This window comes from Podarcis melisellensis (assembly GCF_964234715.1).
Source record: "Podarcis melisellensis genome assembly, chromosome: 11".
NCBI lineage: Eukaryota > Metazoa > Chordata > Lepidosauria > Squamata > Lacertidae > Podarcis > Podarcis melisellensis.
In genome coordinates this window covers 16,084,116-16,098,439 of record NC_138543.1, presented here as the reverse complement: position 1 = coordinate 16,098,439, position 14,324 = coordinate 16,084,116, and positions in this window count along the sequence as shown.

The window sequence follows — 14,324 nt, the reverse complement described above, 5'->3', positions numbered from 1 at the left end:
TGCTCAGTAAAGGGGGTCTTCCTGAGGGTTTCTGGAGAAACAGCCACAGTTTAGCCACCTGTTTGTACAGAACAAGCACAGACACAGATAGCACAGTGACTTTTTTTCTCCCATTGAAGCAGCTTGAGGGAAATGTGGGGGAAATGGGCATCAGGGAAACATAAAGGTTGAAGTACTGCTCATTCTATGCATTTCCTTCTTCTGACTCCGCTGAGGAAATAAACACGTGAACAGCACATTTCACCAGGGCAGCGGAGTTTCGTGGATGGTTCCTTCTAACATGATTCTGAACTTTTTAAAAAAGTCTCCTTATTTTAACATTATTCTTTAAAGGGGAAAGTCTGCACTGAAAAAGAAATTATGAAGAGGAAAATCCTGGGGTGTTTGTTTGGAGTGGTGAGGGGTGGTGATTTAAACACACACACACACACACACCAGTCTCAGTTTTACTGCTACAATAGTCTTTTATGAGTGGGATTAGCTATGCCTAGAACTGGTGCAGTATTCATTGCAGCGCTGGCCAAAAACCAGGGAGTGGGGGAGATAGTGTGTTGTAAAATTAAATCACCACACACTTGTCCGATTGGATTTTCATATTTGCTTTCCCCACCCCCACCCCTTAGGATGGAGAAATTTGGCCTAAAAACTTACTCTGCTATATTTTTCTCTCTCCCTCTTTCTTTATCTCTTTCTTCTGCATTCAGAAAACATGTTGAGCGAGCTGAAGCATTAAAAAGATCAGTCCTTGGCTGTTGAATGAAAGCCTGTTGTGTGTGTGACTCACATACTAAATGGAAATCTGCCTTCAAAGACTATTTTACTGCCTAATTATATATACACAAAATGTAGCTGTCTGTTTCAATCAAATCATAGGAAGAGAAATAAAACTCCTCTTAAGATGCAATTTTCATGGTTCGTCATAACCTCCCAACACACACTGGCAACGCAAAGGGAGAGAAGTACAGCTGCGAGGTCCAGATAAGACTGCCGTAATTGTTTCTTCCCCCTTTTAATTATTGCATTATAAAGACATTATACCTCCTATTCGGAATCAGGGGAACTTGTGTCCTTGGGGGTTTTTAAAAAAGAAATATTTCCCCTTTTCAGAGAAAGGTGGTTGATATCCATCTGTTGGACAGTCAAGTCAATGGAAATCTACTTTCAAACTTTGAACAGTAGCACTCAAGATAGTTCATCCTCAGATTTAGATTATGTTAGGAATCAGATACTTCTACCCAAGCAGCCTATATTGATTGGGAGATGTTTCTTATAAAACACATGTTGTAAAATTTCATGTACAGGCTTGTTGAATTTTTTTGTTTGTACATGCATTCTTCATATGACTTTTCAGTGCTCAAATCATACTGCTTAATTTCTTGCTCTACAATTGTACAAACACCTAAAATGTTTATTCAGAGCGGCTGGGGCAGCCCAGTTAGATGAGGGGGGATATTATTATTATTATTATTATTATTATTATTATTATTATTATTAAATAGGACATCTCTATTTTCATCGGAGAAATGTCAGAGGGTATGCTGTACGAAACTTTTAGGTATGCTCAGCATCCATGGGTTTGTTAGCAAAGTGCTTCACTTTATAGACATTCTTTTAATTCCTGTTGAAACAATGAGACTGAGAGGAGAGACTGTGTGATGGGCCAAGACACAGAAGGTACACGGGCTATTTATGGTGGCGGCTTGATTTAACAACAGCTCTTATTGATTTAAAGGGAACCTATTTCCAGGCTTGGAGGGAATACAGCACACAAATAACTTCATAAAATCAGTGTGTAATATTTTTAAAGCGGCGCATCCTGTGGACTAGGCCAGAGGTGGGGAACTTGTAGCCATTAGAAACTGGACTCCCATCACCTCCAGTCAACAAAGTGAATGGTCAGTGATGATGGGAGCATCTAGAAGGCACCTGGTTCCCTGTCCATGAACTAGGGGTTGAGTTCAAAAAATAACCATCAAGACCTTTTATTTTAGAAGGTCTAAGAAGCATTTATTTCTTATGCCAAACACCCATCCCCATTCATATAATGGCATTTCAGGCAGAGGGTGACTGTACCACATTCAATAAGCTGGAAGAAGAAGAAGAAGAAGAAGAAGAAGAAGAAGAAGAAGAAGAAGAAGAAGAAGAAGAAGAAGAAGAGGAGGAGGAGTTGTTGTTGTTTGGATTTGATATCCCGCCTTTCACTCCCCTTCAGGAGTCTCAAAGCAGCTAACAATCTCCTTTCCCTTCCTCCCCCACAACAAACACTCTGTGAGGTGAGTGGGGCTGAGAGACTTCAGAGAAGTGTGACTGGCCCAAGGTCACCCAGCAACTGCATGTGGAGGAGCGGAGACGCGAACCCAGTTCCCCAGATTATGTGACTCTTAACCACTACACCACACTGGCTCTCAATAAAGGAACTATCTTATGGAGCTGTTGCATTGAGTCGTCAGGGACTAATGATTCACCTCTTCATGGCCAGAATCTGGAGCACTTATGGGACATCTTTTCTCACACCCTAGTTTGGCCTAATAGAGGGGAGCCTTTGGGCTGCTAGTAAGCCATTACATTGACGAACCTAAACTTCAGCCATCATGACTCAGACACTCCAATTGTCCGTATTTTCCAGGGACATTCCTGGATTTACAGAAGCCGTCCTGGTTTCTGATTGGGTTCTGCTTTTCCTTAGGATGTCCCTCTTTTCATTGGAGAAATGTTGGACAGTATGGTAGGACATCCCTCTGTTCTTTGGATAAATAGTGGAGGGCATGGAGTTACCCAAACCCCGAGCCATATGAAGGCAGCCTTGTATAGAGAAGTATAAATTATTATTATTATTATTATTATTATTATTATTATTATTGAATAGGACATTCCTATTTTTATCGGAGAAATGTTGGAGAGTATGCATGAGTGTCCCAGTGCTCCTAGAGGTGATAAACAGGTAATGAGTCCACAGGAAGGATGGAGGTAGTCTTCAGTATTGGAGTCCCCTTGATGGTGGTGGAGGGTCTCTCTTTTGAGAATGCAGTCTCTAGCTTGTCAAGTGCACAAGGGTCCTCTTCCCCTTCTCCTCAGAGATTTCATTATGTCCTGAATCCTGGTAGATCCTGACAGTGACATCCAAGAGAGGACTACAATTCCAAAATGCAGTTGTGACCCACATTTCTAAATTCAGGTGAACACAGACCATGTGTGGAAGTGCTTTCCACCACACAGGTAAGGTAAAGGTAAGCGGGCCCCTGACCGTTAGGTCCAGTCATGACCGACTCTGGGGTTGCGGCGCTCATCTCGCTTTATTGGGCGAGGGAGCCAGCATACAGCTTCCAGGTCATGTGGCCAGCATGACTAAGCCACTTCTGGCGAACCAGAGCAGCGCACGGAAATGCTGTTTACCTTCCCACCAGAGTGGTACCTATTTATCTACTTGCACTTTGATGTGCTTTCAAACTGCTAGGTTGGCAGGAGCTGGGACCAAGCATCGGGAGCTCACCCCATCGCAGGGATTCGAACTGCCGACCTTCTCATCGGCAAGTTTTAGGCTCTGTGGTTTAACCCACAGCGCCACCCATGTCCCATTACCACACAGGTAGCCTGGGCCTTATGATTCATAGAGTGTACAGAGGCCATCTTCATGTGATTATTTAGGGATTCTTCCTTGACTGAACTAGACTTCTGGCACATTTGGCCACTCACTCTCATGTGAACTAGGCCAGTTCACATTTAAAGTTATCTGGAATTTAGTGTGTATGTGTCTTCCTGGTCTCTGAATATGCTATTTCTGAGCCACCTGAACTAAACATGTATGAAGTAACCAGTACTGTTGTGATGGCCTGGGAATCCGATTCAGAGGCTGAACCGGAGGAATCCCAGCCTGCACAGGAGTCCCCGCCTCCAGGGCCGGCTGAACTGGGGCAGGGCCTTGATTCTGAAGCGCCTGCACCTGCGCCGGATCCTCAGGAGCAGGCACCAGGTGAATCCACTCTGGCTCTGGAGGTGGTTGAGAACTCAGTGTCTACAGGTGAGTCTCCCCCTGGGCCCAGTAACCCTTCAGCCTCTCCTGAACTGCAGAGGCTCCGGGCAGAGAGGCGAAGGGAACTGGTTTCTCCCAGAAGGAATGCTCGCCTTAAGGCCAGGAGAGGTGGGTCTCCTGGGGGCCGGGACCGCCCCTGGCCTCAGAGAAGATAAAGGCCAGTCAGCCCGGTCCCAGGTTGCGGGAGCAACGTCGTTGAAGAGCTGTTTCGGCTAGCATCCAGTCCTGTTCCCCCAGAGTTCCTGTCCTTGCCCGGCTTCTCGCTGTGGACCCCGCTTCGCCCGAGGAGGACTGTCTGCCGACCCTCAACTCAGGTCCTGGACCTCGCCCCACGGTAACCTCCCCCCTGGACCAGCACAACTGTGGAGTTTGCCCAGATATATTTTTCTTCCAGAAAAGCCCTTCCCACTCACAGCTGGCTAGACGGACAGAAGGGTTTCTATTAATCTTTTTTTTTAGTCTAATGGTCACTTAATTTCATGTGCAATTAGATCCAAGACTTTTGGGATTGTTCAAATAATACTTGGAGCAGCAAACCGCCACAACCTCTTTGAGCTTAACTGTGTTCGTGCTACAATGGTTCGTTAAAGAACAGGAATTTCTCAGGAACAGAATTAAACTAAGTTAGCATTGTTTCACTGCGGCTGATTTTCTAATAAGAATAATTTGAAAACCTGACATTGGTAAACTATGGCAAAGGAGAAGAAAAACCCTGAATGCTTGGTAAAGCCACAAACATATTTTGTTACACAATTCCCTCCCTCCCTCCTTCTCTTTCTCTCTTACCAAATGTCTAATTTCAGATCCCTTTCACGTCCTTCTCCTGCAGCGTTTAATGTACGTGATTAATCTTGACTCGGCTTAATACTGCTAGGAATGTGGCAATGACCTCAGTTGAACACTGGGAAAGTGATTAATGTGAGATGAACGGGGGATATTTCTTACTCTGGACCCTGAATAAACACAGACATGCAGCATTCAGTTACAGACCTTTGCTCAATTGAAAATGGACCATGGATTCAAAGAATAACGTTTCAGATGCAATAAACAGTGTTCGAGGAAACATGGCCTTTGTTAAAGAAAATGCTGTTTCAAGCTAAAGTTCCCCTGAACATAAAAGATATATGATGCAATAAACAAAACGAACCACAGGCAAGACACAGCCATTCAACCACTAACCACTGATTGAATTTTCCAACACTCCTGGACATTTCTGCGAGATAAACTGTTCACAAAAGGTCCGTGTTAAATATAAGCTTGTCATTTCATCTCCCTTCTCTGCCCCCATTCAAATTCCGAGGTCCAACCCCTGTATATATTCTCAGCTTTAGGTTGTTTTGTGGTTTTTGAATTTTTTATGATGTGGGAAGACAGGCAAACAGTTGCTATGATTGTCAAATGGCTTAAATCAAGTAGAGAAAATGCAATAAAACACTGTTTCCATGGCAACACATTGTAACCTAGTACCTCTGGATTATGAGCCAGCTCACATCTATGATCATTATTTGTTGACAGACATAAATTCAGCCTAAAAGCATTAATTTTACCGAGGAGGATGAGGGAAGGGAGCTGGAATGTTCAGCTACGATATAATACTGCTTAAATATTTTCCAAGGCAAGGCTGGCATCTCAACACCCATTTACAGAGCCGTTTTAATACTCTGGTTTAATAAAGCAAATGAAAGCACTGTTTAATTTTTTATTTTGGGGGGACATCTTTAAGACAGTGCAAGAAACATATACGTCTCCTTACAGCAATTGACATGCACTCTGCTTGAAGAAATACAATAGGAAGGATTCTAAATGGTGAGCTACAATTTGATTTCTACAAAATCAAATAATGTGCCTTGTCAGTGGCTGAGGAAAAAAAATATCCCAAAACAGAAACATTTCAAATAAACAACATGTGGTAGGACAGCGAGCCTTCATATATTTTCAAAAACCTCCAGTTCCCATCTGCCACACTGTTTTATGTCAATACGGGGGGGGGGGGGTGGGAAGCAAATGAAGCGAATCCATTTGTTTGAATAATTTTGACTTTCCTAAAAATAAACACACAAGCTTATACTTCATGGTAACAAAAGCAATTCTTCTATTTATTCCCAACCTGTTAATTATTAATCAAAGCATTCAACTACAATAAACAATTCTAAAAAAACTTTCCCCCCCTTCGTTCTCCCACTAGTAAACTGTTACTGATTTAGGAGGAGCTGTGGTTGAAAGAGAGACTGGATTGCAAAACAGCTGCTTACGAAAAATCCATCTCTGTGAATAACCTTGGCTAATACTCATATCACTGCATATTGGAGATAACAAATAGCATAGGTTATACTTTGAACACCCTGAGATAACTCAATTGGTGGAGCATGAGACTTTTAATGTCAGGATCTTGAGTTTGAGTCCCACACTGGGGAAAAGATTGCATGGGGTTGGAGTAGACGCCCCTCGTGGTCTCTTCCAACCTTAAAATTCTATGAACAGAAACATCGTTGCCTATTTTAGATTGTGTACATCAAGCATGGCCAAACTTGGTCAGGGATGAGGGGAATTGTAGTCCCAAAGCAACTGGAGGGCCATGTTTGGCCATGCCTGGTGTACATCTCTTTGTGTGTTAAAAGGTAAAGGTAAAGGGACCCCTGACCATTAGGTCCAGTCGTGGCCGACTCTGGGGTTGCGGCGCTCATCTCGCTTTACTGGCCGAGGGAGCTGGTGTACAGCTTCCGGGTCATGTGGCCAGCATGACTAAGCCGCTTCTGGCAAACCAGAGCAGAGCACGGAAACACCATTTACCTTCCCACCGGAGTGGTACCTATTTATCTATTTGCACTTTGATGTGCTTTTGAACTGCTAGATTGGCAGGAGCAGGGACCGAGCAACAGGAGCTCACCCCTTCGCGGGGATTCAAACCGCCAACCTTCTGATCAGCAAGTCCTAGGCTCTGTGGTTTAACCCACAGAGCCACCTGCGTCCCTTTGTGTGTTAGGTTCATGTTAATTTTACAATCAGATGCTCTCTTCCAGGTTGCCCCTCTTTCTGAAGTTAGGTGAATGGATCCTTTGATTTGGAATTATTTTCTGAGTGAGGGACCTTCACTGGGCATCAAACCTTTCCCCACACTATTGCCTTGTGAGGATTTTTAAAATTTGCCCAGGCCTTCCAAAATCATGTCAGTTAGCTGGTTTTGACATCTTCAACAATTTTTAGTGATGCTGCTGGGTTTGTTTTTTGTTACTTGATGGAATGCTTTTCTTTCTCTGCTGCTTTTAACCATTTATTGTAATTATGTTTTAAATGCATATCTATTTGTTTTGAAAAAGTGTGACTGAGAGGTTGGCTCAGGTGCCAAAGCTTCCCAATAAATGAAAAATTCTGTCATCACCCTTATAATGAGATGGAGCTCAGGGCCCCAATCCAAGGATGCTCAAAGCCTACAAAGATCTCCCCAAGAAAAGCAGATGGTTAACACCATGGGTAGGCAAACTAAGGCCCGTGGGCCTGAATCCGGCCCAATCGCCTTCTAAATCCGGCCCGCAGACAGTCCAGGAATCAGCATGTTTTTACATGAGTAGAATGTGTCCTTTTATTTAAAATGCATCTCTGGGTTATTTGTGGGGCATAGGAATTCGTTCATCCCCCCCAATATAGTCCGGCCCCCCACAAGGTCTGAGGGACAGTGGACCGGCCCCCTGCTGAAAAAGTTTGCTGACCCCTGGTTAACACTGTCAGGGTTGACAGTGTTGATCACCTATCGGGAAGCAAGGAGGGTGTGTTGTGCCACTCAATCAGTTCCCCACCAAAAGATGGTCAATGTTAATGATTAATTTATTCAACACGTTTATATACTGGTACTTTTGCTATCAATGCACCAAAATTGATAGTACTGGCTGTGTGTTAGAGACAGCACATGCAGACACAATTCAACATGAATGTCTCAACATGCAGCACCAGATACAGGATGTGTTGAGAGGTTTTAGGGGACAGGGGGCAGACAGGTGTGGAGGACTCCCTGGTCCTGAATAGGGCAACTGTGCCTCTGAAGGACCAGGTGTGCAGCCTGGGAGTCATTTTGGACTCACAACTGTCCATGGAGGTGCAGGTCAGTTCTGTGTCCACGGCAGCTGTCTACCAGCTCCATCTGGTACGCAGGCTGAGACCCTACTTGCCTGCGCACTTTCTCACCAGAATGGTACATGCTCTTGTTATCTCCCGCTAGGACTACTGCAATGTGCCATTCTACGTGGGGCTACCTTTGAAGCTGACCCAAAAGCTACAACTATTCCAGAATGAGGCAGCTAGACTAGTGACTGGGAGTGTCCACCGAGACCATACAACACCAGTCCTGAAAGTCCTACATTGGCTCCCAGTACATTTCCGAGCATAATTCAAACTGTTAGTGCTGACCTTTAAAGCCCTAAACGTCCTCGGCCCAGTATACCTGAAGGAGCGTCTCCACCCCCATCATTCTGCCTGGACACTGAGGTTCAGCTTCTGGCGGTTCCCTCACTGAGAGAAGTGAGGTTACAGGGAACCATGCAGAGGGCCTTCTCAGTAGTCAGATGTCAAGGAGATAAACAACTATCTGACTTTGAAAAGACACCTGAAGTTTAAGGAAGTTTTTAATGTTTGATGTTTTATCGTGTTTTTAATATTCTGTTGGGAGCTGTCCAGAGTGGCTGGGGAAACCCAGCCAGATGGGCAGGGTAATAAATATATTATTATTATTATTATTATTATTATTTGCATGTAGCAATTTTTTGCCTGTGCGCATCACATCCAGCAAACATCTTTGTATGCACAGAGCATACTTGCTGGAGTGTGGCATGGGTCACGTGAAGGATGTTCACCCTGCATTCATAAAGCAAAACAAAAAAATCTGTCTTGCCAAAAGCCTGGAGGAGACATCCAAGTGTCACTTTTGGGAACTGCATAGCCTATGACATCAAGAGTAAACAGGTTTCAATGGGCGCAGGGCCACACAAGTACCAAACATTCATCATGAAATGGGCGTTGTTTATTAAGACAAATACATAGTGTAACATCAGATTTATAACTGAATGCAGATGTACAAACATGCTTGGCTATGTGCCTAAGAAAACTCATTTTATGAAATGCATATTCAGGAGCTAGTGGAAGAGCTACAAATAGCTCGTGATATTGGTATAGTTCATAATTGTCTATTCAAGGATATGGATTTGCTCAGGTAAATAATGTTTGGTTTTATTATGAGTCTCATATCTGTGGCCCGAGAGAGCCAGTGTGGTGTAGGGGTTAAGAGCGGTAGGCTCGTAATCTGGTGAACCGGGTTTGATTCCCTGCTCCTCCACATGCAGCTGCTGGGTGACCTGGGCTAGTCACACTTCTCTGAAGTCTCTCAGCCTCACTCACCTCACAGAGTGTTTGTTGTGGGGGAGGAAGGGAAAAGGATATTGTTAGTCGCTTTGAGACTCCTTAGGATAGTGATAAAGCAGGATATCAAATCCAAACTCTTCTTCTTCTTCTTAATTAGACAAAAGTGTAAAGTAAGACATTGGAGATGCACAATCAGTGTTGTGCTTTCCTGATGCCCAAAGGTTCTTTTATGCTACTCTCTTATTCGCAGCAAAATTCTCATTGAATGCTATCAACAAGATTGTAGGCCCATCCATAGAATCTTTTGGTCTGATCCCTTGCTTTCATGAAAGTTCCAAGTGAAAATCTCATTGACTCTCCTGTTGACAACCATATGTCAGGAGTGCTCTGATGGTGTTTCCTGTTTGGCAGGGGGTTGGACTCGATGGCCCTTGTGGTCTCTTCCAACTCTATGATTCTATGATGTTTGTGAAGGTACAGGACCAGAACACCCGATCTTAGTGGTCTTTTGTTTGATTAGTATCTTCTAAATTTGGAAAATATTCTCTCAATTCTTTACCTGTGCCCTCCTTTCAAAAATCCCTACCCCACCCCCTGGTCTTATTTATGTGCTGAAAACTTTATTTCCAGAAGGTGGTATGCTAAGATGGATGCAAATGGTATTATTTGTATGTATGCATCAAAAGATCAGGAGAAAGTCAGAAAAAATGTTAAGGAAAATGTGTTCTTCCTCTCCCCTCCCCAGAGCTGCTGAAAAAGCTTTTAATTAATGAAAAGATTCCAAGTCAAATGGAGAAGAGTTTGGTTTTAAATAGCACAAGTTGCATGTTTTCATGTTTTATGTGCAATATCATATTTAGTCCCTACATCATAGAGATTAAATGCAAGGAGTTAACTTGCATATATCATTACTTCCTAAAATGATTTTCCACCTAAACTCAGCAAGTTAAGAGAATTTTTTTTTTGCAAACAGCTGAGAAAGATCCCCATTTCTTAATGTAGGAACAAGTAAACTTTGCTTGACAGACTATAATACCTCTTTCATGGTGATTATATAGCAACTAACTTAAAAAATAGCTTGGAAAGAATATAAATATATTTTCTTGGACATTTTCCAAACTGGAAACTTTGGTTCAGCCCACTGAGTTGCGGTTCTCCTCAGCTCCATAAGTGAGATGAATACAAATGGAAATTGCACAGAAGGCGTGATTGACGGTTTTCACACCTTAATGGCTATTTATAATGCAGGCAGGATACTAATTCAGCCATTTTGGATTTATTTGCTCCCTGTAGAAAGAGTGCTTTCTTTTTATGCTCTCATAACACGAAGCTAGAATTCTTATTGCATTCTTACAAAACTTCTAGGTACTTGAAGAAAAGGACTCTGCCTGAAGGAGACGTGGGAAAGTTCAAAATGGCCACTGGTGTATAAATATTTTTGAAGTGAAGAGAATGTATATTTGCTAAAAGGCATGCTCATAAGTGCTTTCAGCAATCAACTGAGCAATAAATCCTTACAAAACAAAATTCCCATTGTGCTGGGCACACCCTAACATTTGGCATCACACTGCTGAAGGAAGACTTGAGACCAGATTTTGAAAGAAGAAAGCCCACAGCTCTGCTTCCAGCCTTTGAAATTCTCTCTGGTTAAGAGAATTCAATCACATTTTACCTCTTCTCCCATCTTAGTTTAGTCACAATAAACTCAGATCCTGATGTGCCCCTAATAAGTGGGAGAAATCTAGGTCCTAGCAGTTGAACTGAAATAAAACCATTCTAGCCTCATGGACACTGAAATGCCCGAAAGCAAAAGAACATAGGAGCTCTCTGTTGGATCAGACCAAGCAAGTATCGGAGAGTATGGAGTTATGCGACCCCCGAGCCAAGGAGATAAGTAACTGCACAACCTTTAGAAGACATCTTACTTAGGACCTTACTTGGAAAATCTATATAACCCAGGTGGTTAAGAAAGTCCAACAGAGACACCATCTCCTCAGAGTATTGCGAAAGAACGATGTCAATCAACATTTGATGATCTTCTTCTACCGGTCCACAATAAAAAGTGTCCTTTCATACTGCATCACGGTGTGGTACGCTGGTTTGACATCAACTGATAGGAAGTGCCTACAGAGGGTGGTGAATACAGCACAAGATATTATGGGCTGTCCCATGAATCCTCTGGATGAAATAACGAAAGAACGTTGCCTCAGGAGAGTGAGGAAAATTCTCAGGGATGATTCACACCCTGGCCGGATCTCCTGCCCTCAAGCAGAAGATATAGAAGCATGATTAGTCGCACCAACAGGGTAAAGAACAGCTTCTATGCGTGGGCTGTTAGGTTGCTGAATGAAAAGATAACAAAAGGGCAACTGACTTCTGGGTTTGGTGGGTGTGCGTCAGTAAACGAGGGGAATTAAGACTAAGAGAGCTGAGTGGGGGGTGCTCGTGTAATCTCACCATATACAAGTTGTACAAGTGACAATAAAGTATTTCAATTTCAATTTCAATTAAGGCAGCCCTGTATAGGGAAGTTTTTTGATGGTCCCACACAGATCCTGGAGCATCCAAGTCCATCAACATGGGCAGTTATGCAGACACAGCACCGCAGCTCTGCTGTCCTTTCACATTTTGCATGCTGACTGCTGTTTCTGGTCTTGATGAGGCAGGTGACCCTCACCTGTTCCAAGCCTCTTCCAGCTGAGGAATCACACACCTCTTCCCAGAGCTAGCAAGCCCCACCTGCCCTGCTAGTGAGCTGGGCTGTGGACCCTGGCCTGTCTCAGCTTTGTGGAGCACCCCACCCGTTGCTCCCTATGCCTCAGAGCCTGCCGTGTTCATGGAGATGAGCTCTTGCGATGGGTCCTGCTGCTCTGGTTCCTGTGCACCGACTCCCATCCCCTCATCCTCCTCCATCACCCCATCAGTACGTCCTACACCAATCTCTCCTTCCCCATCTCCAGCTTGCCCCGGTGTGTCCTACACCCATCCCCGAGATCCTGTTTCTCCTCCCTGGTGTCCTGCCAGTTTGTGACACCGATCTGAGGCCTGGTGAGCAGCACCAGTCCACTCCACAGTGTGTGCATCTCTTATGTGGCCTTGCCAACAAAGGTCTGTATAGTTAAAGCTATGGTTTCCCCAGGAGTGATGTATGGAAGTGAGAGCTGGACCATAAAGAAGGCTGATCGCCAAAGAATGGATGCTTTTGAATTATGGTGCTGGAGAAGACTTTTGAGAGTTCCATGGACTGCAAGAAGATCAAACCTAACAACTCTGAAGGAAATCAGTCCTGAGTGCTCACTGGAAGGACAGATCCTGAAGCTGAGGCTCCAATACTTGGGCCACCTCATGAGAAGAGAAGACTCCCTGGAAAAGACCCTGATGTTGGGAAAGATTGAGGGCACAAGGAGAAGGGGACGACAGAGGACGAGATGGTTGGACAGTGTTCTCGAAGCTACAAACATGAGTTTGACCAAGCTGCAGGAGGCAGTGGAAGACAGGAGTGCCTGGCATGCTCTGGTCCATGGGGTCACGAAGAGTCGGACACGACTAAACAACTAAACAACAGTCGACAACAGCTTATGCCATGATGTATCAGTCAGTTTCGAGCTCTCCTGGTTGTTTTTGCTACACAAAACCAACAGGGCTACCCTTCTGGAAATTGTTACATGGAATCTGTGTTTATTTTCAGAGCCAAGAGGGTTTCTTTAAAATGTATATAAAAAACTGGTGCTCAGCAACAAATTCTCCACAGTCCTTAGCTATGCTCTCAGGTGAAAGCAGCAGCTTAGCTTGACTATTCTTATTGGCTGAAGTGGAGCGAGTGAAGTTATGTAGCTAGCAGTGCTGTATTGTTTCGGCGGAAAAACCTTAATATGTCTGAGAACTCGAGAGGATTTAAACAATGTCATAAAGAGATAAGTGTGTTTTCCAGACTGTATCTTCACTTGTCACAGCTATCAAAAAATAATCTTTTTTTATGGTGGGTATCTTCCGGTTTAGCGCGGTTACATCTCGCCCGTTCCTGTTGTGGAAAGCGATGCCTTCATTAGAACATTTCCACTGATGTGAAAGCAAGCTGTTTGGGGATTTAAAGAAATGATGATCCCGTCCGTCCAAAGTAATTGGCTCTCCACCCCGTTCTCCTTCTCCTTCTGTGCTGTTCTTTCCCACTCACTGCCAGTTGAGGTGTATGCCACAAAACCATAATAACGAGGCAGAAATCTCTGATCAGCACCTGAAAGCTCTTATAAAGGCTGTGTCGCTAACTATGGCTGGAGATCCCTTTCCCTCCCCGCTTCCTCGCCTGCCCGGGCTGCTTGGCCATGACTGACTTGCTGACGATGAAGCCTTTTGCTGGCAGCTTGCCCAGAGAGCCGCTCTCCTACAGATTCCAGCCTCTCTCCAGGAGTTGCCTGCCTTCAGCATAATGGGCAACATTGAAAGCAGCAAGGCATTCGGTCGACAAGGTCAGAGTGCCTTTCATTCCTGCAATAATCAACCAGTGTAGCTCTTCCTCAGACCTGGGGAGAGAGAAGATAGAGGTCGAAAGAGCAATTACATTTCACATTGACTCCAGGAAAGACTTGGAACGCACCACTGAAAAGGGGAAAAAAAGAAAAACAGCACAGAGGACTGCATTCTCTCTCTTTTCCACCCCCCACAATTCCTTTCCTGGCCATTATTAATATGGCGGTAAAAAACAACAACGTTGCAGCTATTTCTGCCAGGAGCTTTAAAAAAAAACAACCGGGGGGGGGGGATCAGGTTTTTTTTGTTCCAGTTTATGAAATTTCTGTCCAACCCCCCACCCTCTTCTTCCTTTCCCTGAGACATTTAGCACTGTCAGCATATTACAAAAGAATGTAAATGAGATACACCATGTTATAACCAGATACACTGAGCAAAAGCTATTAATTATGTTAAAAAATGTTAACCCTAGCAGACT